Raw genomic sequence first — 25,859 nt, 5'->3', positions numbered from 1 at the left:
TGCACACAATTCTAGGAAGGGTAGCCCCAATTACAGGAAGCTGCCTCCATGGGGCATTCACAGAAGAGGCCCTGAGCAAAAAGGATTCTCAAGTAGTTCACATATCAGCCATATGTGCATGGTCTTTGAAGAGCCTAAAAAGAAACACTATTGTCTTAAAAGATGAGAGAAGCTTCTTTCCTCTACTTCTCCTTCTAAGTGCAGCTAAAAATCCCCGGGCATTACATATAAAAACAAACATAAGACTGAAAGTTGGAGAGAAGAAGCCAAACAGGATAGGGATCTTAGGACCTAAGGAACAAACCAGTGGCGAGTTCCTGGGTTTTATTTTTACTTCATTCTCCAAGACTGGAGAAGCTGTCAACCCAGAATCACAAATGAGTACCAAAAACAAAAACAAAACAAAACAAAAACAGTCACAACCTAAGCCTGCTATCTCTAGTCTAAGGATGAGGAAATAGCTTAGCAATACAGAAAACTTTTAAACAATAACTTGGCTTTACTGCCAAGGAATTTAGGCAGACTCTGGCAGCTAGAAAAGTCAGGGAAGGAACTGTCCTATAGAACCTTCTGGAATGAATATCCTGCTGAAATCTTCACTGTAGTCCAAGGAGCCTCATTTTCAGAATCCTGACCTCCAGAACTATAAGATAATAAATTTGTATTGTTTTAAGTCACTATGATTGTGGTAATTTTTTATAGCATTAATAGGAAACTAATAAAGATTTTGGTACCAAGGGTGGAGTGCTGCTGTAAAACAATACCTAAGAATGTGGAAGTTGCTTTAAAATTGGGTAAAGTGTAGAGGCTGGAAGAATTTTAAGGAGAATGACAGGAAAAAGCTTAGATTGCTTTATTATTATTTTAGTTTAGAGACAGAGAGACAGGGCATGAGTAGGAAAGGGGGGCAGAGGAAGAGAATCTTCAACAGGCTCTAAGCTCAGCCTGGAACCCAACACAGAGCTTGATCCCACAGCCCTGGGACGCTGGGAGCACGATGTGAGCTGAAATCAAGAGTGGATGCTTAACTGACTGAGCCCCCAGGTGCCCCAAAGATTGGATTGTTCTGAACAAACTCTTATTTAAAATATGGATGTTAATGGCTCTGCTAGTGAGAATTCAGAATGAAGTGAAGCATAGGTTAAGAAAAAATGATAACAGTCTTAGAGAATACTTAAATTATCATCAATACACTGTTAATAGAACAAAGACATGAGTGATTAGAAGGAGATGAGGAAAATGTTACTGGGAATCACAGGAAAAGGGATCGTTATTATTATAGCAATAGCTTAGCTGAATTGTTTCCTGATTGTGTGTGTGTTTGAGAGAGAGTGAGCTAGTGTGAGCAGGGGAGGGACAGAGAGAGAGAGAGAGAGAGAGGGAGAGGGAGAGGGAGAGAGAGAATCCCAAGCAGGCTCTACACTCAGCACAGAGTTCGATCTCACAACTGTGACATCATGGCCTCAGCCAAAATCAAGAATTGGATGCTTAACCGACTAAGCAACCCAGGCGTCCTGTAGTTTCCTATTTTTATGTGGAAAGCAGAACTTACAAGTGATGGAGTTACACATTGTTGAAGAAAAATAAATTTCATGACATTTGTTAAAGACAGGCTGTCACTAAAAATGGGCTGTGAGAGGCTGAGCTAAACAAGAGATTGAGCTGTTACAGGGACAATGGAGATTTATAGCCAAGGAGCAGGGTGGAGGTCAGTGGATGGAAAATTACTAAGAGGAATCATCAAGGGTAGTGGGATTCTGGCTAAACTAACTTAACAGGATTTTTGCTGAAGACAGGCTAACAAAGGTTGAGGATGAGGAATTTGATCAGATATCAAGGGTGGGGATTTTCACTAAACTGACCCAGCAGGATTCTTGCTAAAACTGAATTAAATCGGCCAAGGACAGAGCTCAAGGGCAAGGCCTAGTCAAAACAGGATGGAGGAGCCTGGCTAAAGTTTGGTCGCAGGAGACAATTTGTCAATATTTAGCTGACGGGATTTTCAAGCAGACTGTTGAAGGTGAAGCCTGGTTCCTTCTTGCTGCGTATAAGTAAAATGTGAGAACAAAGGGATAAATTGAAGAAAGAATTGTTAAGCAAAAAGGAATTTGGGCTTGATGGTTTAGGAAATTTTCATCCTATCTGGATCATCAAAGATGCTAAAATTAAGAGATTCACTGTCATGAAAGCAGGCTCTGAGAGAACGCCAAGAGTGTGGCTGGATAACCTTGTGGTAGCGCCTCAGAGGATGGGAGGCCTGGCGAATTCGGTCACACAGGGGGCTCTCTGAAGAGTAGGCATCTAACTCATGGACCTCCTTAGCCATCTAAGCAAAACCCTGGAATCAATCTGGGATTTTCTAGGACAGATTTGTCGAGAAGCCACTTGCTTCATGGAGCGAACCCCGGAGACATACAGGGGAGACCCGCAAGGATCTTGGCTGAAACGCTGAACTGAAATGGACAAAGACAGAAGGAAATGAAGAACAGCTGCCCCGGCTGTCAGACTCCCACAGTCCTACCCATACGAGAGAGGCTGATAAAACTATTGGACCGCAAATAACTGCTACCTTTTATGAAAAAAGAAAGGGGACTCCAGGGGTGGAGGGTCAGGAGCCCCAGGACAAAGGTGAAAACTCAGAGGGTGAATCCACAAATGATTATCCCCAGGCCCTAAAACCTAACAGAATCTGCCAACTCGGGTTTCTAAATTGCTCCCAACCGTAAGTCCTCTTCCCCTTCCATTTTCTTCTCTTTGGAATGGGGAGGTCAATAACTGGTATCCCACACCTGTCTTATCATCGTATTTCTTGTTTTCTAGTTTCACATGCCCCAGATTGACAGGAATGCAGAAGTCATACAGAGCATGTTCTTTGAGTTTAATGGAATCTAACCAGAAATCGTTTACAGAAAGATAACAGAAAAAAATTTCCAAACTTAGAAATTAAAGAGTTTACCTCTAAACAGCCCATAGATTCAGAAAAAAAACCTCAAGGACAATAAAAAACTACGTTAAATGGAATGAAAATGAAAACATGATATATCAAAATTTGTAGAGCACAGTTAAAGCAGCATTAAGAAAATTTACAGCACTAAAATGCTTATATTAGAAAAGAGGAGAAGTCCCAAATAAATATGCTAAGCTCTCACCTCAAAGTACTAGAAAAAGAACTAAAACTAAGTAAGCAGAAGGTAATAATAAAGATAAGAACAGAAAGCCACAAAATTGAAGGCAAAAAACAATAGAGAAAAATCAGTGAAACAAAAACTTTTTTGGGTGAAGATTAATAAAACTGACATAACTCCAGGAAGACCAAAAAAGAAACAAAAGAGAGAAGATACAAATTTCTAATATCAGTAATGAAACATGAGGTATCACTATAGACCCTGCATTCATCAAAATGATAATAAAGGAATACAAAGAAAATTCTGCACACATAAGTTTGACAACATAAATGAAATTACCACAACTTATCCAATATGAAATAATGTGAATAGGCCTGTAATTACAAGGTAAATTGAATTTTTAACTAAAAACCCCCTGAAAAAGAAATCTCCAAGGGCATCTGGGCGACTCAGTTGAATGTCTGACTCTTGATTTCAGCTCAGGTCATGATCCTAGGATCCTGGGATTGAGCCCATGCTGAACATGGAGCCTGCTTAGGATTCCCTTCTTCCCTCTCCATCTGCCCCTCCCCTACGTGCACTTACACGCATGAATGTGGACTTTCCTTAAAAAAAAAAAATTAGAGATCTCCAGGATCAGATGGTTTCACCAAAGAATTCTACTAAACTTTGGTTTAAAGAAAATTTAACTCCAATTTATACCATCATTACCAAAAATTAGAAGAAAAAACATATTCTAATTCACTCAATGAAGCTAGTATTACCCTGATATTAAAATAAAACAGTAAAAAAGGAAAACTACAGATTCATATATCCCATGACTATAGATACAAAAATTCTTTTTTGTTGTTTATTTTTTTAATTTAAATCCAAATTAGTTAACATATAGTATAATAATGGTTTGAGTAGATGCAAAAATTCTTAAAATATTGGCAAACAGAATTCAGCAATGTAGAAAAAGAATTATACACCATAACTAAATGGTGTTTATTCCAGAGGTGCAATGCTGGGTAAATATCTGAAACTGGCCGATGTAATCACCCTATTAAGAAAAAAATCACATGATTATATCAATGAATACAGGAAAAGCCTTTGACAAAATCCCAATAAATTTACTCATGCACACACAAAAGTTCTACAACTAATAAGTGAGTTCAGCAAGGTCACAAGATATGAGGACAACATACAAATATCAGTATTTCATATACTAGCAATGAGTATGTGGAAACCAATTTAAAATTCAATACCGTTTATAATTGTTCAAAAAAGTGAAATATTTAACACAATATGTACAGGACTTATATGCTGAAAACCATAAAATGCTACCAAAAGAATCAACATTATAAAATGAGAGCTATTCTATGCCTACAAATGGACAAACCCAACACAGTATGTCCATCCTCTCCAAATTTTGAAATATAGATTTAATACACTTTCTACCAAAATCCTAGAAGTGTATTTTTGTAGATGTGGACATGAGTGTTCTAATATTTATATGGGAAGGCAAAAAAATTAGTGGGCATAACTGTTCTGCTTTAAAAACTTATATAGGTAGTGCACTTGGGTAGCTCGGTTGTTAAGCACCTGACTCGGTGGGTAGCTCGGTTAAGCACTTTGGCTCAGGTCATGATCTCACAGTTTATGAGTTTTAGTCCCACACTAGTGAACATGAGCCCCACTTCGGGTAAAACACAATTCCTGGGTGAGCCCTGCTTCTCTCTCCTGTGTGCGCGTGCCTCACTCACTTGTGTCCTCTTTCTCCCTCAACAACAACAGCAACAACAACAAACAAACAAACAAAAAAAAACCCAAAAAACAAACTTATATAGCTAGAATCATAAAGACTACGTGGCTTTAGCAGAGGGATAAACTCATAAATCAATGGAACAGAATAGAAAACACAGAAATAGTTCCATATACATACTACCAACCGTTTTTTGATAATGGTGCAAAAGCAATTTTTTATATATTTTTTAATGTTTTATTTATTTTTGAGAAAGAGAAAGAGAGAGAGAGAGAGAGACAGAAAGAGCAGCATGAGCAGGGGAGGGTCAGAGAGAGAGGGAGACACAGAATCTGAAACAGGCTCCAGGCTCTGAGCTGGCTGTCAGCACAGAGCCCGACGCAGGGCTTGAACCCATGACCTATGAGATCATGACCTGAGCTGAAGTCAGACGCTTAACCGACTGAGCCACCCAGGCGCCCCTAAAAGCAGTTTAGTGGAGGAAGGATAATCTTTTTAATTAATGGCGCTAGAGAAATTGAATTTTATAGGAAAAAAACTCGGCCTAAAATTCATACCTAATATAAAACATTAATTTGAATCATAGATTTAAATGTAAAACTATAAAACTTTTAGAAGACAACATAAGAGAAAAACTCTGGTAGCTACAGATTGGGAGGACTTCTTAGGCATGATCCCCAAATATGGATTTATGACCGACAAAATTGATATATTGAACTGCATCAGAATTAAAAATTTTTGCTCTGTGAAGCACCCTGTTGAAAGATGAAAAGACAAGTGATAGACTTGGGAAAATATTTGCAAACCACAATTTTGACAAAGGACTCATACCCAGAATATGTCAAGAATTCTCAAAGAATGACATTAAAAACACAAAAAATTCAACTAGAAAATGAAAAAAATAATGAACAGACATTTCACTAAGGAGAGTATACCAATGGCAAGTAAGCACATAAAAGGATATTCAAGGTCACTACTATTAGCGAAGCCAAAATAAAAAAAAAAAAGCAACAGTATGAAAGACTGGTGAGGATGTGGAAAATCTGGTTCTGTTGTACATGGCTGCTGAGAATGTAAAATGGTACAACCACTGTGGAAAGTAGTTTGGCAGACTCTTAAAAAACTATAAACATATACTTATCATGTGATCCAGCAACTTCACTTCTTGGTGTTTATTCCAAAGAAATGAAAGTTTATGCTTGCTGAAAAACCTATATTCAGTCGTTCATAGATGTTTTATTTGTAATAGTTCCAAACTGGACACAACCAAAGTGCCCCTCGATAGGTAAATGTTTCAATTGACAGTGGTACATTTGTACCATGGAATATTCCTCAGAAATAAGGGAGAAACTACTGATACATGCAACACCTTGGGTAAATACCAAAACATTACCTTTAGTGAATAATGCCAATCACCAAATGTCATATGTTGTGTGATTCCATTTCTGGAACATTCTTTACATGACAAAATTAGACATGGAAAACAGATTAGTGGTTATTAGAAGTTAGGGATGGTCGGAATGTGGCTGTGATTACAAAGAAGTGGTTGATGGAAGACCTTTGTGGTGATACAATAATAGTTTTATGTCTTAATTGCAATGGTGGTTACAGGAATCTACACATGTATTAAAATTATGTACAGTTATACATACAGAAGCAGTATCAGCAAGATGGTAGATCAGGAGGTCCCAGGCCCACACGGCCCCCCGCCCACAATGAACCCAGTGATTGAACAACTACCCACGGGGAAAAAAACCCAGCTTTTGGAAAGTTCCAGTGCACAATTAAGAAGCAACAACAACCTGCTGGAGCATAGAAACCAAGCGTAGCTGCATAGAAAAGTGTAGGAAGCATTTTACCTGTGTCAACCTCACTCCCTAGCCCAGCACAGCATGGCCTGGCCTGGAGAGGGATCCTTTCAGTGGCAACTTCTTCTGGGTGGGGGGGGGGGGGGAGTGACAGCAGGAGGACCCCAGCAGCCCTCACCACTGCAGCAGACACCCACCGCCTTTACCCAGGAGGCCCACCCCACTGAGCTGCCTGAAGACCGTGCTGCTGAGCACCATACTCTCCCAACTGGAGCTGCCTCTTCACCCGCTACTCCTCCGTACCCGCTACTCCTCTGCAGCAGGAGCCGTGGCTGTATCCTCCAGCCCTGGTGCTGCTGCATCCCCCCATTCAGTGCCCTCACAGGCCTCCTAGAACAAGCGTCCCTATAGATCCCCCCTCAAGTAGCATCCCCACACATCCCTGGCCACATCACTGTTGTGTACTCCACCTAGCAAGCAATCTCATACCTCCTACTTGTGATGGTCGGTCTTCCCCTGCCAAAGCCAATCCATAAGAACAGCAAGAGGTCACTGTTCTTTCAAATGCAGGCACCCAACACAAAGCTACAAGGAACACACACACATACACACAAATGTGACACCATAAAAGAAATAATATATTTCTAATAAATAACTCCAAAAAATGTAGGGGTACAAATTTCCTGACAAGGAATTCAAAAGAATTGCTTTCCAGATGCTCAGTGAGCTTCAGGAGAAAACAGATACACAATGAAATCATGAAATGAACAAAACAAGAAATTCAACAAAGAGACAGAAATCATGAAAAAAGAACCCAATAGAAATTCTGGAGCTCATAAGTACAATGAATGAATGAAAAATGCAACAGCAGACATGACCAAGCAGAAGAGCCGCACATGCATATTGCACAAGGTCAAGCTCCCAGTTTTGATATTATAAATATGTAAGGTATTGAACCAGGTAGAAGGTACATGGGAACTTTCTGCACTATATGTATAAATATATATAATTATTTCAAAATAATCTTAAAGATAATGAACAGGACTAGAATCTGACCATCCGAAAGTGTGCTATATTTTTCTAAAGAGTCATAAAGTTTCTCTCTATAGTCACAACAAATGGCTAATTTTTACAACAAATATGATAACAGGCTATTAATGCATGCATATGCATTAGCTTATGATTTTTATTCTAGACTACTTAAGGAGTGGTGCGATATACATATATTTGTAGAGTAGGAATTTGTTTTACGGTTATATTTTTACTGTTACTGTTATCAGACTAAAAGGATCTTCATAACTTGAATATTGCTTTCTTGTCTACTGCTGATTCTCTCACTTAGTGACAAAACTTTAAGCTCTCTTATCTTTACTCTAAGAACTGGGACTAGGGTCCCCAGAGACTCACCGTTGCTAAAATTATGACTAAGCATGAAGGTAGGCAAAGGAACTGATCAGTCCATGTGAGAGTATAGTTTTCAGCTTCATAACACCAATAATAGACAGGCCCCTTGCTACTTGGTTTTTTGTTTGAATATCTAAGAATGAGACTTCTCATACTCATATTTTGGTCTTCTCTTTGTGGAAATGGGAAAATGAACCACCCTCTTGCAGATAGACTGAGCCCTATGAAAAATTCTGGCTAATGAGTTCTGGGTGGAAATGCTGTGTGTCACCTCCAGGCTGGACCACTTATTTGCTGGCATAAGACACTCCAAGAGCTCTCTTTTCCCATTATGACAATTGTGTAAAGCACAGGTTAACATGGTGGTGTCTTGGGCGCCTGGGTAGCTCAGTCAGTTAAATGTCTGACTCTTGATTTTGGCTCAGGTCATGATCCCAAGGTCATGGGATCAAGCCCCATGTCAGGCTCCATGCTCAGCACAGAGCCTGCTTGAAATTCTCTCCACTGGCCCCATCCCTCTCCTGCTCACTCACGCGTGTGTGTGTGTGCTTTTTCTCTCTCTCAAAAAAAATTAATATGGTGGTGTCTGGAATACTGAGCCTAACCAAGGAGGACAGCAGCCTACAGCGTCACTTGATAAACCTTTGTTGTGCTAAGCCACTGCCAATTTTGTGTTATTTGTTAGAAAAGCATAATCTAACTTAGTCAGATTGATATAGTGGAATCAGTTGTGTATCAGGAAGCCATATAATTTATCACCCAAACCTGGACACCTTTGATTCTAAAAGGATACAACAGGACAATAGTCATAGACTGGAACTGTCCTGGGCAACCAAAATGTAGGGTAGTCTTAAATATGTAGTAAGTAAAAGCAGAAGTTTTGAGAACAGCTGGCCATCAGACTGCTCTCTAAGAACATTCTCTAGTGGCATGTTGGAATGTGGTTAAAACCATAGCAGATTGTGCAAGTTTTAGATCATAAGGCAATATGGTCAAAGTGTTTTTCTTGTCAAATTAATTTTGAGTTTGTGCTCATATTCCATAAAACTGAGAAATTTTTAATTTGAATTATGTTTTCAGGCCTCCAGTCTCTGGGATTCTCAGTTTTTATAGAAAGTCAAATCACTGAGGGGCTCTGCTGGCCATCAGCTATCAGTTCATGGTGGTGACTGCTGAGATGCCCATTGTGCCAGCTAGTGCGGACCCTCACTTCTGTTGGTTCCACTGATTCTACTCTACCTTTGGGGCCTGAGAAAATGTGGTAAAACTGCTAACTCCAATTCTCAAAATCCAGTCTCTCTGGATAAACCATGCATCCACTTTCTATGAGGTTTTAAAGCCCCTCCTTGGGGCACTGTTTAGTAAACAAGCTTTGTTTTGTTTTGCTGCCCCTTAGATCCAGGGTTATCTCTTTCATTCCCATTCTGGCGAGTGCTTGGAGATTTATTTTTGTGTAAGCAAAGTCTGGTGTCTGCCTTGTCAATAACTTTACCTCTTGAACAAGGCCAAGAGCCACATAGCTTGGCTGCTAAAACAGATTAGGAAAAAAAAGGAAAAGTTGTCAGATAAAAATATAAACAATTAGTTCAGAGATACAGTTCATCTTTCAGCCCTTTAATTAGAAGGGAGCCAAGAAAACAAAAAGTCCTCCAGACTATAACAATCTAGTGGTAGCTTACCACTGAGGCCAAAAATTCTCTATCATTGATAGAATATCATTATTTAATTCCTTAGTAATAATTTTAGATTTTAAGAGTTGTCTAAATAAAAATATTCCTGAAAAGAAATGAAGCTAACTTTATATATGAAGCATGTTAGTATGAATTTATCACATGGTCTTTCTAGCTGAGTTCTGGGTTCAATAGGACACACTACAGAGAAGCAGATAAAAGGTTGGGCCATAGGACAACGCCCATGGGCAAGGTGTGGATGAGACCCTAGAGGGATCCCCACACAGCCTTAGGCAGCATGAGTGCACTGTTTCCTGAATCTGTGACACACTCGGCTCTTGTTACACACAGATTTATAGTCAGTTCTGGCAGCAGGAGCAGTGGAAGCAGGGGTGAGGGGTGGGGAGGGGGGTTCAACTATTTGTGCTTTGGGGACTGCTTTTATCACTTAGCCGTGACCTTCAAATTGGGCAACACTGAACACTTTTCCAGAGAGTTCGGTGTTGACCAGATTATTTAAATGTCCTCTTGAAAGGATGCTGAATTTAAATCACATTCTGATTTACCCAGCGTTTACTCAGCATCTAAAAAGAATGGTGTTGATTATTTAGCACCGGGGTTTGCTTTTGGATTTTTCTTTTCTTTTCTTTTTTTTTTTTTTAACATTTTAAAAACTGTTTTATTTATTTCTGAGAGAGAGAGAGAGAGAGAGAGAGAGACAGCATGAGCAGGGGAGGGTCAGAGAGAGAGGGAGACAGAATCCAAAACAGACTCCAGGCTCTGAGCTAGCTGTCAGTACAGAGCCCAACGCGGGGCTCGAACACACGAACCATGAGATCATGACCTGAGCTGCCATGGAGCACTGTACCCTTTTCATGATATCATGGGTCATTTTCTTCATTGTATTATTTTAGAACAAGTTTATTAAGAAAGCGATTATGTCACACATTGTTGTATATCTCTTGCATAGTTTTCCATAAAATGTTCATTGAATTGTTAATATTCTTCAAAAATTGAAAATTTAGTTAAATAAAATTTAAAATATTTCATCTGTACTTTTGATGCATGTAGTTTATAAGCAGAATTTTTAATGAAGGGAAAGCATCTTCACAGGTTAAAAACCAAGAGAATTTTAGAACTAAAGTCACTATTTACTGCCCACAATAATTTAGAAATATTTTCCTAAAAGAAATTCCTTTTAATATTACTTGGCAACCAAAAAGAATGAAATCTTGCCATGTACAACAAGTGTATCATGCTAAGTGAAATAGGTCAGAGAAAGACAAATATATGATTTCACTCATATGTGGGATTTAAGAAACAAAACAGATGGACATAGGGGAAGGGAAGGAAAAATAAGGTAAAAATACAGAGGGAGACAAACCGTAAAAGACTCTTAAATATAGAGAACAAACTGAGGGTCGATGGAGGGGTGTTGGGTTGGGGGATGGGCTAAATGGGTGAGGGGCAAAGAGGAGGGCACTTGTTGGGATGAGCATTGGGTATTACATGTAAGTGATGAATTATTAAATTCTACTCCCGAAACCATTATTACACTACATGTTAACTAACTTCAATTTAAATTTAAAAAAAAGAAATTACTTTTGGTAAGAATTTTTATATCTTCCTTTTATTGGAAAAATCTCCAGTATCCTGTCAATGTTAAATCTACTATATTTGCCCAGTTACAATTAATAATCCATATGCCAAACATGAGGATCTCCCAAATGACTTCTAAGGTAGTGTTTAGTTCTAAAATTTTTATACTAGTATTCAATAAGTTCATCTTCTGGTTTACATATAGTTGCACTAGAATATGTAGTCAAGGAGGCAAGGGACTTAGCTGACTTACTATTTGCTGTATCTCCTAAGCCCAGCATATTTTACATCCTAATAAATACCTGATGAATAAATGAGTTTGTCCTCCCTCCCCTGGAAGTTTATATACCATGGACATTCTACTCAATACATTTTCTGTGGGGCACCGATCATGAGGAGGCCATTGTGGTAGGCCTTAGGCTCCTATTAACCTTCTCACAACTGTTTGGAAAGGCTTGTCAACAAGGTAAATATGAACTGTAAAAGAAGTTAAAAACAAAATAAATATGGAAAAGGCAATGCAAAAGAATGAAAAGATCAACTAATTTTCCTATACGGACTTTACTAAATGGAGAATGGGAAGTGTTAACAGGTTTTAATTCTCTCTCTCCTCCCTTTGCTCTCTTCCTCCCTTGCCTCCCCTCCTCTTCTCCCAGGCACCTTCTTTCTTCTTAGAAATGTAATATTTTATTAATAGATTATAATTCTCATGTTACCAAGGAATAGGAAACATAGAAATGAATACACTTCCAGTATTTCTCTCCAATTCCTCAGTAAAAGGCTGAGATTAACACATTTGAAAGTTATGTGCCATTACTCTTCAAGTTTATAATTAGTTTATATGTAGGTCTCTGAAATAAACATTGGTATATTTAAAAAAAATCTAAAAATGGATCTGAATCCAGATCCAAGATGAGACTTACATTTCTTTTCTTAAATATTAATGATATTTGGAAATTTAATAACCTACTTTATCTATTTATTAGTGCTTGGATACCCCTAAGGAAAGTGATAATGAAAACTTGAAAAAAAAAGTTGAAAGTTTTCATGGATATAGAGTATCTTAAATGCTGTTTGTCAATAAAATAACATCCTCATTACATCTATTATTTTAGCAGCTTAACATACATAAATAACATGTATATTTATAATATAGTTATTAGCTTAGTAGGGCAATCCCTTCCCTAAATTGTTATTCTAATGAAAAAGACAATAAAACCCTGGTTTGCGAGCATAATTTTTCTGAAACATGCTTGCAATCCAAAGCACTTGTATATCAATTCAATTTCCCCATAAGAAATAATGGAAACTCAGATGATTTATTCCACAACCCCAAAATATTAACATAAAAATGATTCCAATACTGTAACATAATACAATAAAGAAAATACAAATTGTAAAGAAAATAAACAAATTAACCTGCATTTACTTTTGGAAACTGTCGTGGCTGGTGTGAGGGAGATGAGAGAGGAGGGTATTGCGTAGCTGACTTTAACTATGACTAGCAGAATCACTGCTATCTATTGGCTCAACAGAATCTTTTTCTTTTCATGTAGCTTTAACAAGGAATCTATCCAATGACACTTGCTTTTGCCTCCTTTTGAGGGTTTCGTGGAAATGTGACATTGCATTGTCCTTAAACAAATTCATTGCTCGCACTGCTACGGCCTTATTCAGATGGTGCTTTTCTACAAAATTTTGCACTGTTTCCTACATTTTACGTATCTTCCTAATCTCATTTGAAGTGAGGGATTCCTCCACCTTGTTCTCCTCCTCCTCTGCAGATGGCGAGCTGTAGGTGTAGACTTCTTATAAAATCTTGGTATTTTGGGCCCTCACTTACCTCGTTTGTATTTCTTGATGATTTCTTTCTTAACTTCTGCTGTATTCATCTTCTTCTTACCATCTTTCTTTTCAACCTTTTTCTGCATAGAGGCCATTGTATACGCTTGCATGGATGTTGACAGTATTAATAAACTTTTGTCATCTACTGTATTTAATGTAACTGGCACTAACACAGCAGAGGAAGGGGTCTATATCTGCAGGCAGCCTGACCCCGAATGAAGCAGAATATTCCTAAGCTTACACTTGGATGGAAAAGCAAAGGACTGCCCATAGGTGCTTTGAAGTGACAAAAAATACACTAGTGCCAGTTGTGGGCACCTTTCAATGTTCTGAAAAATTACTGATTTCTGCCAAACACCACGGCATGAGAGCAAGCATCCGAGCATGCGAGTTGATCACCCACAGTCCCACAGCAAGAGAGAGAGAAAGAGAGAAGAAGAACCACCACCACCATTGGCACCATTGGCTCAGTTGTGATCACGTGATGTTTGGGATCACATTCTACTCCTTTGCAAAACATTGCTTGCTTATCAAGTTAAAGTTTATTAGAAATATTTGCTCCTCTTGCAAAATACTCACAGAATGAGTTACTCACAATTCAAGGTTTTACTGTATTCATATTTGAGTCCCAGAAAGCAGTCTGGTTTGCAAAATTTGAAACTAAGAAACAATGTAAATTTCATCATAGAAAAATGTTTTAACTTGTACTTTTAAAGCTATCAGAGAGGTAAAATCTGATATATGAAAGGAAGACAAATTCTAGGGCAAGAGAAAAATATGCAATTATTTCAATTTAAGATGAAGCAATAAAAGTTCTTTTGTCCCATCCAAAAGCAAAATACACATTCTTTTCAAGTGCACATGGAACATTTTCCAAGATAGATTGTATGTTAGTCACGAAACAAGTCTTAATAAGTTTAAGAGGATTGAAATAATATCAAATACCTTTCCTGACCACAATGATATGAGACTAGAAGTTAATTAAATAAAACAAGAAAATTCACAAATATGTGCAGATTAAAACAACATGCTACCAAACAACCAAATGCCTTTTCAAAGAATAAAAAAAAAAAAACCCCACTTTGGATTTGTAACATACCAAAATGTATAGGATGCAGCAAAAGCTATTCAAGAAGGAAGTTCATAGCAATAAATGCCTACCTCAAAACACAAGAAAATTCTCAAATAAACAATTTAAGTGCCCTAATTACCCTGAACAAACTAGGAAAAGAAGAACAAAAGAAGCCCCAGATTGGTAAGAAGTAAATAGCAAAGAGCAGAAATAAATGAATAATGACTAAAAAAGAAAATTGAAAAGATAAATGAAATTAAGAGTTGGTTCTTTCTAAAGATAAACAAACTGAAAAACCTTCAGCCAAACTTACCAAGGGGAAAAAGAGGACTTAAATAAGGTAAGATCAGAAATGAAAGAGATGTTACAACTGATAGCACAGAAGTACAAAGTATCGTAGAGACTATAATAATTATTTGCTCACAAACTGAACAACTTAGAAGAAATGGATAAATTCCTAGATATAACCCGCTAAGATTGAATCATGATGAAATAGAAAATTTGAACAGACCAATTACTAGTAAGTAGATTGTACAGGTAATCAAAAACCTCCCAACCAACAAAAGCCTACGATGTGACAGCTTTATTGGTGAATTCTACCAAATATTCCAAGAAGAATTAATACCAATCCTTCTCAAACTCTTCCAGAAAATAGTTGAGGACAGAACTATTCCAAACCCATTTTACAAGACCAACGTTACTCTGATATCAAAACCAGACAAGGATACCACAACAAAAAAAAATTACAGGGCAATAATAGAATAGGAACATAGATGCAAAAATCTTCAACAAAATATTAGTGAACGGAATCCAACATGTTAAAAGAATCATACACCATGATCAAGTGTGAGGAATTCCAGGGATGCAAGGATGGTTAGACATCCCCAAATCAGTCAATGTGATATACTACCTTAACAGAATGAAGGATAAAAATTGTATGATCCTCTCAATAGAGGCACAAAAAGAATTTGAAAAAATCAAATGTCCATTTACGATACAGACTCTCAACAAAGCAGGTATAAGGGAATGTACCTTGACATAATAAACACCATCTATGAGAAGCCCACAACTAATACCATACTCAGTTAAGAAAAGCTGAGAGCTAATGGGGCGCCTGGTGGCTCAGTCAGTTAAGTGTCTGACTTCAGCTCAGGTCATGATGTCGTGGTTTGTGAGTTTGAGCCCCGCGTCAGGCTCTGTGCTGACAGCTCAGAGCCTGTAGCCTGCTCCAGAGTCTGTCTCCCTCTCTTTCTGCCCCTCCCGCACTCTGCTCTGTATCTCTCCTTCACTCAGAAATAAAATAAACACTAAAACAATTTTTTTAAAAAGAAGTTCAAAAAGAAGACAGGATGCTAGCTGCTTTTTTTCAGCACAGTATTGGAAGTCTGAGCCAGAGCAATTAGTCAATAACAAGAAATAAAAGGCATCAAAAATGGAAAGGAAGAGGAAAAGCTGTCACTATTGGCTGATGACATATTTACAGAAAATGCTAAAGACCCGACTAAAGATATTAGAATAAATTAATTTTATCCAAGTTGCAGGACACAAAGCCTATAGCACCAAATTCTGTCGCATTTCTATATACTAATAATGAACTACCAAAATCGGAAATTAAGAAAAACATCCATTTACAATTGCATCAAAAAGAATAGAATTTAACCAAAGATATTGAAAACTCTAAGACATTAATGAAATAAATTGAAAAACTTACAAAATAAATGGAAAGATATTCCATACTCATGAATTCAAAGAATTAATACTGTTAAAATCTCATATTACCCAAAGCAATATACAAATGCAATGCCATCTGTATCAAAATTCCAATGGGAGAAAGGCTCTTTCCTTTCTTTCTTTTTTTTTTTTAATGTTTTATTTATTTCTAGGAGAGAGTGAGAGACAGCGTGAGCAGGGGAGGGTCAGAGAGAGAGGGAGACACAGACTCCGAAACAGGCTCCAGGCTCTGAGCTGGCAGTCAGCACAGAGCCCGACGCGGTGCTCGAACCCACGAACCATGAGACCATGACCCAAGCGAAAGTCGGACGCTTAACCGACTAAGCCACCCAGGTGCCCCAGGCTCTTTGCTTTCTGTCTGGCGGCAGCCATCAGCTCGAAGGTAACCCAAGATGGGCGCTTACAAGTACATCCAGGAGCTATGGAGGAAGAAGCAATCGGATGTAATGCGCTTTCTTCTCAGGGGGTGCTGCTGGCAGTATCTCCAGCTCTCTGCGCTCCACAGGCGCTGGCCCCTTCACACCCCCCCCCCCCCCCCCCCCCCCCCCCGCAACCCGCCCTGATAAAGCGCGCAGACTGGGGTACAAGGCCAAGCAAGGCTATGCAATATATCAGATTTGTGTGCGACGCGGTGGCCGCAAAAGCCCAGTTCCTAAGGGTGCTACCTCTGGCAAGCCTGTCCATCACGGTGTCAACCAGCTAAAGTTTGCCTGAAGCCTTCCGTCTGTTGCAGAGGAGCCAGCTGGACGCCACTGTGGGGCTCTGAGAGTCTTGAATTCTTAACTGGGTTGGAGAAGATTCCACATACAAATTCTTTGAGGTTATCCTTATTGATCCATTCCATAAAGCTATCAGAAGGAATCCTGACACCCAGTGGATCACCACACCAGTCCACAGGCACAGGGAAAGGCGAGGGCTGACATCTGCAGGCCGCAAGAGCCGTGGCCTTGGAAAGGGTCACAACTTCCACCACACTATTATTGGTGGTTCTCACCGTGCAGCTTGGAGAAGATGCAAAACTCTCCAGCTCCACCGTTACCGTTAATACAAGTAATGTTTGTAAAATTCTTACCTAATAAACAATTTAGGACAGTCATGTCTGCTTAATAGTGTTCTTTGTCTGTTAAAATTAGTTGTCTGGAGATTGTTCCATGAATGCATTGTCAAATTATGAAAGTTAAAGTGCAATAATGTTTGAAGACTATAAGTGATGGTGTATCTTGTTTCTAATAAGATAAACACTTGTGTCTTTGCTTTATCTCATTAGGGAGTTTATATGTCAGTGTTTAAAATGCTGTTTGGTATTATAGATGTAAAATAAATTCTGTAAAAGTGGAATGCAGAAGGTAGCCATGTAGCTTTGTTGGTGCATGTAATGAAATGTACAGCTTCATTGGGGTGATGTTATGCTCTGTTGGTTTATTCTCAAACGGCTGTTCTTAAGGGGTTGGTAAGAACAGGCTTTTTAAATTGGATTTTGCTTGGAAACGTGAAGAATATCCTTATCCTTTATCACGATCATAGGCAGAAAAATGGTACCTAGGAACCACATTTTTAGGTTGAATCGATTCATGTATTCGATTCATGTAACTGCTGCTTCTGAAAGAGTTAAAAATGCCACCATTTTTAGGTGAATTGAATAAACATGTTGCAACAGGATTCTCTTACAAATGAAAATAAATCCTCCTTAACCAAGGCTTGAACCAAAATTGCCTTGATCTACACGGTGCCATATAATATCACATAAAAGGTGGAGGTTCCTGGTTCTATTCCACGACTCCCATGGGATCTGTAGAATATGGAATTTCTACAAAGCAGTAACGGTATTTACACTGGTCTTTATTAAAACTGATGGAAATTGGACATTAAGTAAATGAGAAGATTTTACCTTAAGATCTGTAAGCTAGTAACCCATCAAATGCTAAGATTGGGAAGTTGGTGGCTATTCGATAACCTTTTAAGTGTGAGGGTAAAATATTAAAGTTGGCTTTGATCAGAATCTTAAAGGATGTTAAATGGTGTTAGTGACCATTTTGAACCTACTAGCAAAGTACATTGTTCAATTTTCCAAGTCCTATGTCCTCTTGGGTCAACCCACCTTACCCATTCCCACAGACTACTGAGAATAGTCATGTAGTTTGGGTCACTACAAGTTTATAGTACAATCTAATCCTTCTGTGTTGTCCACAGCAACTTCTCATCTTTGCCCTAACCTCTCAAAATCATTGCTATTCCATAAACTTGCCAGGCCATCATTTGTGCCCAGCTTGTTGTTAAGCTCTCCACCACATTCTGTTTCCATGGTCTTCTAGTAGATGAGGTTTCTGTTTCCCAGGGTGAACTCGAGTGTGTAGGAAATACAGAAGAGGAACTGCCCCAGTTCTAAGCTGGCTGGTTTAATCTAGTTTGATTTCAAAATCTAATTGCTGATTTTCCTTGAACCAGTTTTATATATTTTTGAGGGTTTTAGGCTGACATGATTTCCAGAAAACAGGTTTAAAATCTCTTGAGATCTAAATTTCTTTCCACTTGAAAAAAGATCCTAAACCATATATATTTTGTGTGTAGAGTTGATTCAACTAAAGGAATGTTTATTAAACTAAAAAAAAATTCCAATGGCATTTTTCAAAGAAATAGAACAAACAATCCTAAAATTTGAGTGGAGCCATAAAATAACCAAATAGCCAAGGCAAATTTGATAAAGAGCACAACTGGAGGTATCACACTCCCAGATTTCAAATTATATTACAAAGCTATAATAATTAAAACAGTAAATTATTGTGCTGGCATAAAAACAAATACACAGACCAATAGAACAGAATAGAGTCCAGAAATGAACTCACCCATCAGTGGTCAATTTATGACAAAAAAAAAAAAAAAAGAAAGAAAGACTATACAGTGGGTAAAAGACAGTCTCTTCAATAAATGGTGTTGGCAAAATTGGACAGCCACATTCAGAAGAATGAAACTGGACCATTATCTCACACCACACACAAAAATGCAGTCAAATGGATTCAAGACTTGAACATAAGACCTGAAACCATAAAACTTCTGGAAAGGAAAAAGGTGGTAAGCTCCTTGAGAGAGGTCTTAGCAGTGATTTTTGAATCTAAGATCAAACGCACAAGCCACAGAAGGAAAAGTAAACTAGTGGGACTACATCAAACTGGAAAGCTTCTGCATAGGAAAGGAAACCATCAGCAAAATGAAAAGGCAACTTAATGAATAAAAGAGAGTATTTTCAAATTATTACTGATAGGGGCTAATATCCAAAATATATTTTAAAAACTCATACAACAGTGATAAGGGGCTAATATCCAAAATATATTGTAAAAACTCAAACAACTCCGGAGTGAAAAACCCCCAAACAATCCAATTAAAAAAATGGACAGAAGATCTATCATTCTATACATACAGATGGCCAACAGGCGCATGAAAAGATGCTCTACATCACTAATCATCAGGTAAGTGTAAATCAAAATCACAATGAGGTATCAGCTTACACCTGAAAAATGACTATTATGAAGGGGTTGTAATAAACACACAGACCCTGCTCAAAAAATGAAAATAAAGGTTATTAACAAAAAGACTAGAAATAACAAGTGTTAGCAAGGATGTGAAGAAAAGGGAAGACTTTACCGTGTTGATGGGAATGTATGTAATTGGTGTAGTCACTGTGGACAATAGTATGGAGGTTCCTAAAAAAATTAAAAATAGAGGTACTGTTTGATTCAGCAACTCCACTTCTGGGTATTTATTCAAAGAAAGTAAAAACAATAACGTGAAAAGATATATGCACCCCTTGTTCATATGCAGCATTACTTACATTAGTGAAGATATGGAAACTATGTAAGTATCCATTGATGGATGAATGGATAAAGTGATAGTGGTATATGTATATAACAGAATATTATTCAGCCATAAAAAAGAAGGAAATCTTGCCATTTGTGACAACATGGATGGATCTCAAGAGTATGGTGCTAAGTGAAATGAGTCAGACAGAGAAAGATAAATACCCTGTGATCTCTTACATGGGGAATCTAAAAAATGATAAATAGAGTAAAAGAAAACAAGCTCACAGAGAATACATAGTGGTAGCCAGAGGTAGGGGGTGGAGGGTAAGAGAAATGAGTAAATTGTCTTTTATTCTAAATAAGTTGGAAAAACATTTATGTTATTACTTCCAAATTGTTATTTTGTATATTTAGCTATTTCATATATTTAAATGTATATAGCAATAAATGATCTAATTCATCAACTTCTTAGACTTATAACATCAAAACATATAAGTACAGCATTTAGATAGCTCAGTTTCTCATATTTTGTAAATGAAAAATTTTCTCTTCAATAAGACTGATACTTGTCCTTCTTTTTTCACTGAATATCAATTTACTTAATCATAGAATGAAGTAAGTAAGGTTAAGACTTCTCAACTTAGATGGTCCAAGGGACTATCTGTGTAGCTCTTTAAGTACAATGACATCTCCCCAGCCAGCAGAAAAAAAGAGTTGATGTAGGAATCAATTGTCCATTATGCTGGACATTATAATCATATTGTCCAGTATAATGGACAATTGATTCCCACATCAATACTAAAAAGATTATTTTAGTAAATCCTGAAAAAGAAATGAGGCCTAAACCAATCATTTAGATGTCATTGATACTTTTATGTATAAAAGGGATCTCTATATAAAAATATTTATGTACATATATCATGGTTTATAAGTACTAGAGAGTAATTCTCTAATTAAAATCCATTCTTAATTGGATATAGTCTGGACAAATTTCATTTTTAATATTAAACAGGACAGGAATTTCTCAAGTATCCACTAAGGAATAGGATCAAATGACTTTGGAAAAGTACAATTTTATTTTTAACATCTTAATGGTTAGTGAATTTGAGAAGCTAAAAGCAACTTCTCTGCTTTTCAGTATTTTGCTATGCATACTTTTGGTGGAAGGAGGTGGTTCAACACACAAGGCATGTGTATTTACATTTTTTGTTTGGTCTCATCGTTGTATTCTTTGATGTTCCAAGTTTTCTATTTAAAATTCTCATTATAACTTTATATAAACTATCACAGCTTTTAAAAAACACATTTGGAAATTTCAGAAAACATAGAAGAGCTTGAAAAGGCTGCAAAAAAATATTGGAGTCTGATCAACTTGGCATTCTCACTAGGTAGTTCCTACGGTGGAAATAAAGAAAATAAACAATTGCTAAATATGAAGGCCCAATAAAGCAGCAGGGGTGCACAGTATGGGAGACTTCCCAGTATGGAAAGTGCTGTCTGGGCAGTCTTTGCAGTCACACCCACAACCACAAATACCATCTTGACATGTGAACAATGACAGCAACAAGACATCATTGTATTGTGACCTGAAGGACTGACAAAGGCTCATCAAGGAAAAAATATTGGGGTGGGTATAGTTCCATTGAGTATAGTTACTTTAGAAGGGGATCAGAGTATAGACTTCGGGAACACAAGGAATGGAGTATTTTCACCAAACCAAGCCTATTTTTTACTCAGTTTCAGCTCTGTGAATTATACATATTTTAAAAAAATAACATACATACTGAAAATGTACATTTTATGATTAGAAGCAATGGTTCTCAAATTTTAACATTCATCAGAAAGGCCCAGAGGATCTATTAAATTAGGGCAGGTCCCATGAATTTGTAAGTTCCCATATGATTTGATGTCTCTGATCCCAGGCCACATTTTGACAACCACTGGTTTAAACAAAGTCTTATTCACTTTTCTTTAGAAAATAGCTACTTCTATGTTGTTACAGGGCTCTTAATCCTTAATTTTGACTAAAGGTAGCTCAATATGTGAAGTGATCATAAGTGGGATTCCACAACAGTGAAGTACAATACCAGGGAGAAATCTTGTAATTAAAAAAAAAAAAGTGCTAATGGTTTAGACGATGATACAAGTTAGAAGAATCCTTTTCATCTGTCCGCTCCAAGACTGCTTTCTAGTTCCTCAATTGGTAAATTACAAAGCTATTCCCTCCCTGGAATGCAGGGGGTTAAGCTTTCTCCTTCATCTTCAAATACTAGTCCTAGTCTAGAGAACATCATCATCTTTCCAACAAAACACATTTACGTTTCTTCAAATCAATAAGGAAATGTTGATATGTTTTGTTTTTCAACTGAAAAACAAGTACCGTAAAACTAAACCTCTTTTAGAGAGGAAACATTTGTTTTTATTGTTTTGGGGGTAGGGGTCGCCAGCAGGTGATGGACTTGTAGCTGTACTGAAAATAGTACAAGGAAATAGCCATAGAAGAAAACAGTTCCGTATTTAGTAGGATTTGGTGTTGGGTTTTCCCCACACAGTGCAGGCTAGGTGAAAGATAGAAGGAAATTCTTTCAGGCCTCACAGGCCAGCCTTGGTGCAATAAACCAAAACCAAGGCCTATTATGCAACACAGGTGTTTGCAAATAACCAGATGATTTGTTAATCTGGGCAACACAGGGAGACAGATTCTGAGGCTGAAGAAATAGCAACTCTGCCATGCGAGTGGGAATCGTGAACTCCTAGGATGGTGACAGTACTTTGAATGCTGAGTATGATTTAATTTAATAAATATTTGTTGGATGTTTTCTGCATTGAAGTAACAAAGCATTTCTGACATTACCAGACTCTTACCTACCCAGCACTCTGTATTCATAAGTATTCACTGTGGGTATTTTCCACTTAACATTAACATTGAAACAACCTGGTATGGAGAATTAAGTTGTTATAACAAGGGTTACTTGCTGTTTGCCAGGATCAGACTTTCTGCAACAGTGGACTCTGAACTCCAGGAATAAAATGTTTTGGGGTTCTCTAAATGAGTCCCGGTCTAAATAAATCTCGTTTATGAACAAGTCTACATGATGGGATAATTTAAAGTTTAAATTGTCCATTCAACAAACGGAGAGTACCAACATTTCAGCAGATGTACTCTGCCCTGGAAAGCAATAGTGAACAGAGCCAAGTGCCCAGCCTCTGTGGGTTATAAATTAGTAGAAAGATACACACTCAACAGAAACAAACTCTATATGAAACACGCTAAATGGAGGCATAATCAGAAATGGTCTGAATGATAGGGACGGGGTGGCACCATGAGGCGTGTGTGTACCATGGTAGATAGAGTTGATGGCTTAACTGTTCAACTACCAACCCACAAAAATGCCACTTAGTCCTGTTTATTAACAAAGTACTTGCTACTAGTCTTATTAAAAATAATCTGTGGTCAACTTTAATGTAGGAGAGTAAGAGGAGAAAAAAAAGGTCTAGAACCCTGAAAAAGTCATAGCTGAATGGAGAAAATAGATAAACAATAGAGAAAAAAACAACAAACAACCAGGGGTACTGTCGCAGCACTGAACGATTGTAAACGATTTTTCTCAATAATTTCTACCTAATTTGCTTATTGTAAGGTATTTTCCTGTGCTAAAATTTCTGCCTGGAATAGCAGAAAACTAATCGTGTAAGACTGTTACATGATCTCATCACAGTTATAAGTGCGCTGGAACCAGGCCAAGGGCCAAAAAAGTCTGTGACCGAGGGCTGTAATCCGGACGGCAAGTGAACAGAGATTTCTGTAGTTAGGAGCCAAACGTCCATTGTGTTTGCACCCACGTTCGATAACACAAAGTCCATTAGAGTAACACAAGGTTGTTGGATTCGTGGCAGACCACCTTAGCAGCAACTGTGTTCTCCTTTGCAAACTTTATTTCGCGAGGTCAGCTTTGACCGTGCGTGGAAGCTCTCCTTCCACGAATATGTTATTTAACCACAACCAGCTAGGATGGGAACCGGTAACCTGGGCATCGAGGGCCTTTTAATTCACAGTAGGTAACCTATAAACGTAGGTACCCTGAAACCACTCACAACCGGAAAATCAAAGCCGGACGGCATGCAAACCACCAAGCCCACTAGTGGGCTGGAGGGGCGCACACACTGGAAAGCGCTGGCACAAAAATGAAGACCTTCTGACTTTCAGGCATACTAAACCCCACTTCCAAGTGCGCCTAGCTCATTTACCGCCAGGTTCCCGGGCAGCGTTTTCTCAGCCGTCCTTTCCCTTTGCCAACTGTCTAATCCCTCTTCCTGAAAACCTCTCTCTCCCACAGTGCGCTCGGGGACGTCTACGCAGGCCACCAGAAACCCGCTCGGCACGCACTTCACCGCTCCCAACTCCTCAGTTCGCTCAAGGACGATCACGTTAGGTGTGGGAACAAGCCCGACTCCCGAGCCAGGCCGGGCACGCAGGGAAACGCGCGGGCCCGACAGCGGAAGCGTTAACGAGGGGCGATGGGGAAAGTTCTAGACTCTCAGCGGTCGCTTCAAAGTGGCACAATACTGTGAAAAGTCCTTGCTCTTGCGATTAATCGGGGAGCACTCTCCACAACGGCTTCCGCAGAGTGACCCGCGGGGAACCACCCTCGGAGGCGTCCCGACACCGAGACGCCCCATCCCGGAGCGCGGCGTGGGACAACCGCCTCCGCAGCCGAGCCCTCCCCCTCCCCTCCAGCTCCTCAGCTCCTCCGCGTCCGAACGCCGGCAAGGGCCGAGGAGGGCGATGCCCTGTTCTCGCGGGATCTCGCTCAACCGGGGCCGTCCCTAAGTCTCCTCAAGACCTCGCGTTGTTTGGGTGTGGGGGCGGAACCATCCCGGGTGGGGGGTGGGGCGGAGCCGGAGGGGGGCGTCCCCGAAGCCTTGTTGACTCCGGCGTCTTCCCGGAGCGGTTCTCGCGCCCGGCGCTGTGCGCATGCCTGGGTTCCCGACGCCTCCCCAGGCCGCGGCGGTCGGGCTTCCCTAGCGGCGGGTGCGGCCCCGCCCCTCCTCCGGGCGGCAGCGGCGGCGGCGGCGGCGTGCGCGGCGGGCGGCCGTGGAGTCCGCCGAGTCCTAGCGTCTGGCCCTGCGCGGCGCTGCGGCGGGCCGGACCGACCGTCTCGCCGCAGGTAACGCCGCTGCCTGCAGACTCGGGGTCGTGCGGGTCGGCGTGTCCCGCACGCTGGAGTGTCGCGGCCGGGCGGGGAGGTCGGGGGCTGGGGAGGCAGAGGCGGCTGGAGGTTCCGAAGGGGGCCGGGAGGTTGGCGGTCGGGGTCGGAAGGGTCGCGGGCGCGGGGAGTCGAGGGCGGCCGAGGGAGTCTGGAGGGGTCGAGGGGTACGGGAGGTGGGGGCGGGTGGTCCTTGGGCTCTGACCCGGGCTCGGGGACCTGGCCTTCCGGGCGCTGCGGTCCGGAGACACCCACGGGCCCCTTCGGGCCTTTTCAATTCCACCCCGTGACTTTCTGTTGTTGTTTTGATTTGGAAGGAAGCGACTCCAGCCTACGTAGGCTCGGGGAAGCCTGGGGGTGTGTGTGTGGGGGGTGGGGGGGTGAGGCTGGGAGGGATCTGCGAGGCTGGAGCAAGCGCTAACATTTTTCTTACTTTCTGTTTTTTTGTTTGAGCGTTTACTACTGTTCAAGCGTGGTGCTCGTTTTTTAGGGTATTTCGAACCACTGACGTAGAGAGGATCCCTGAGTACAGCCAGCGGGAGTAATTTTGCAAATCCAAGATTTTTTTTTTAACTTCTAGTGCTGTATTTTTGTAGGTCTTTTTTTTTTTTATTTTAAACGGAAATCCTAACTATGTTTTTAAAATTGCACGTTTTAAGAATTTGGGTACGGAGGGGAAAGTATAGTTTTACCAATGGTTATTTTGCGCCGTTTTTTTTTTTAATAAAAATACTACGTGCTCTTTAAGAAAAAAATTAAGCAGCTAAACAATGAAGACGTCTGCTCCCTCCCCCCCTGCTCCCCCTCCCCCCCATTTTCCTCTTTTACTACCCAGGGTAATCAGTCTACAAGTGTGGTGG

General features: G+C 39.6%; 1 protein-coding gene and 1 pseudogene across 2 annotated transcripts in view; both read left to right on the top strand.

Moving 5' to 3' along the window:
* The first annotated feature begins 16,345 nt into the window (after nt 1-16,345).
* On the top strand, nt 16,346-17,105 carry LOC120246641 (annotated as a pseudogene).
* Nucleotides 17,106-24,740: 7,635 nt separating this feature from the next.
* The window catches only part of PCMTD1 (protein-L-isoaspartate (D-aspartate) O-methyltransferase domain containing 1), a 67,725-nt gene continuing 66,606 nt past the window's right edge, over nt 24,741-25,859 (top strand). For both annotated transcript variants that reach the window (XM_039254258.1, XM_039254257.1), the window contains exon 1: nt 24,741-24,960. The gene's annotated coding sequence lies outside the window, so the exon portion shown is untranslated. The remainder of the gene's footprint in view (nt 24,961-25,859) is intronic.

This window comes from Hyaena hyaena, unplaced genomic scaffold (assembly GCF_003009895.1).
Source record: "Hyaena hyaena isolate Hyena2069 unplaced genomic scaffold, ASM300989v1 scaffold_475, whole genome shotgun sequence".
In the NCBI taxonomy this organism is placed as follows: Eukaryota; Metazoa; Chordata; class Mammalia; order Carnivora; family Hyaenidae; genus Hyaena; species Hyaena hyaena.
Note: the sequence above shows the minus strand (reverse complement) of the source record. Positions and strands in the feature narration are given on the sequence as shown.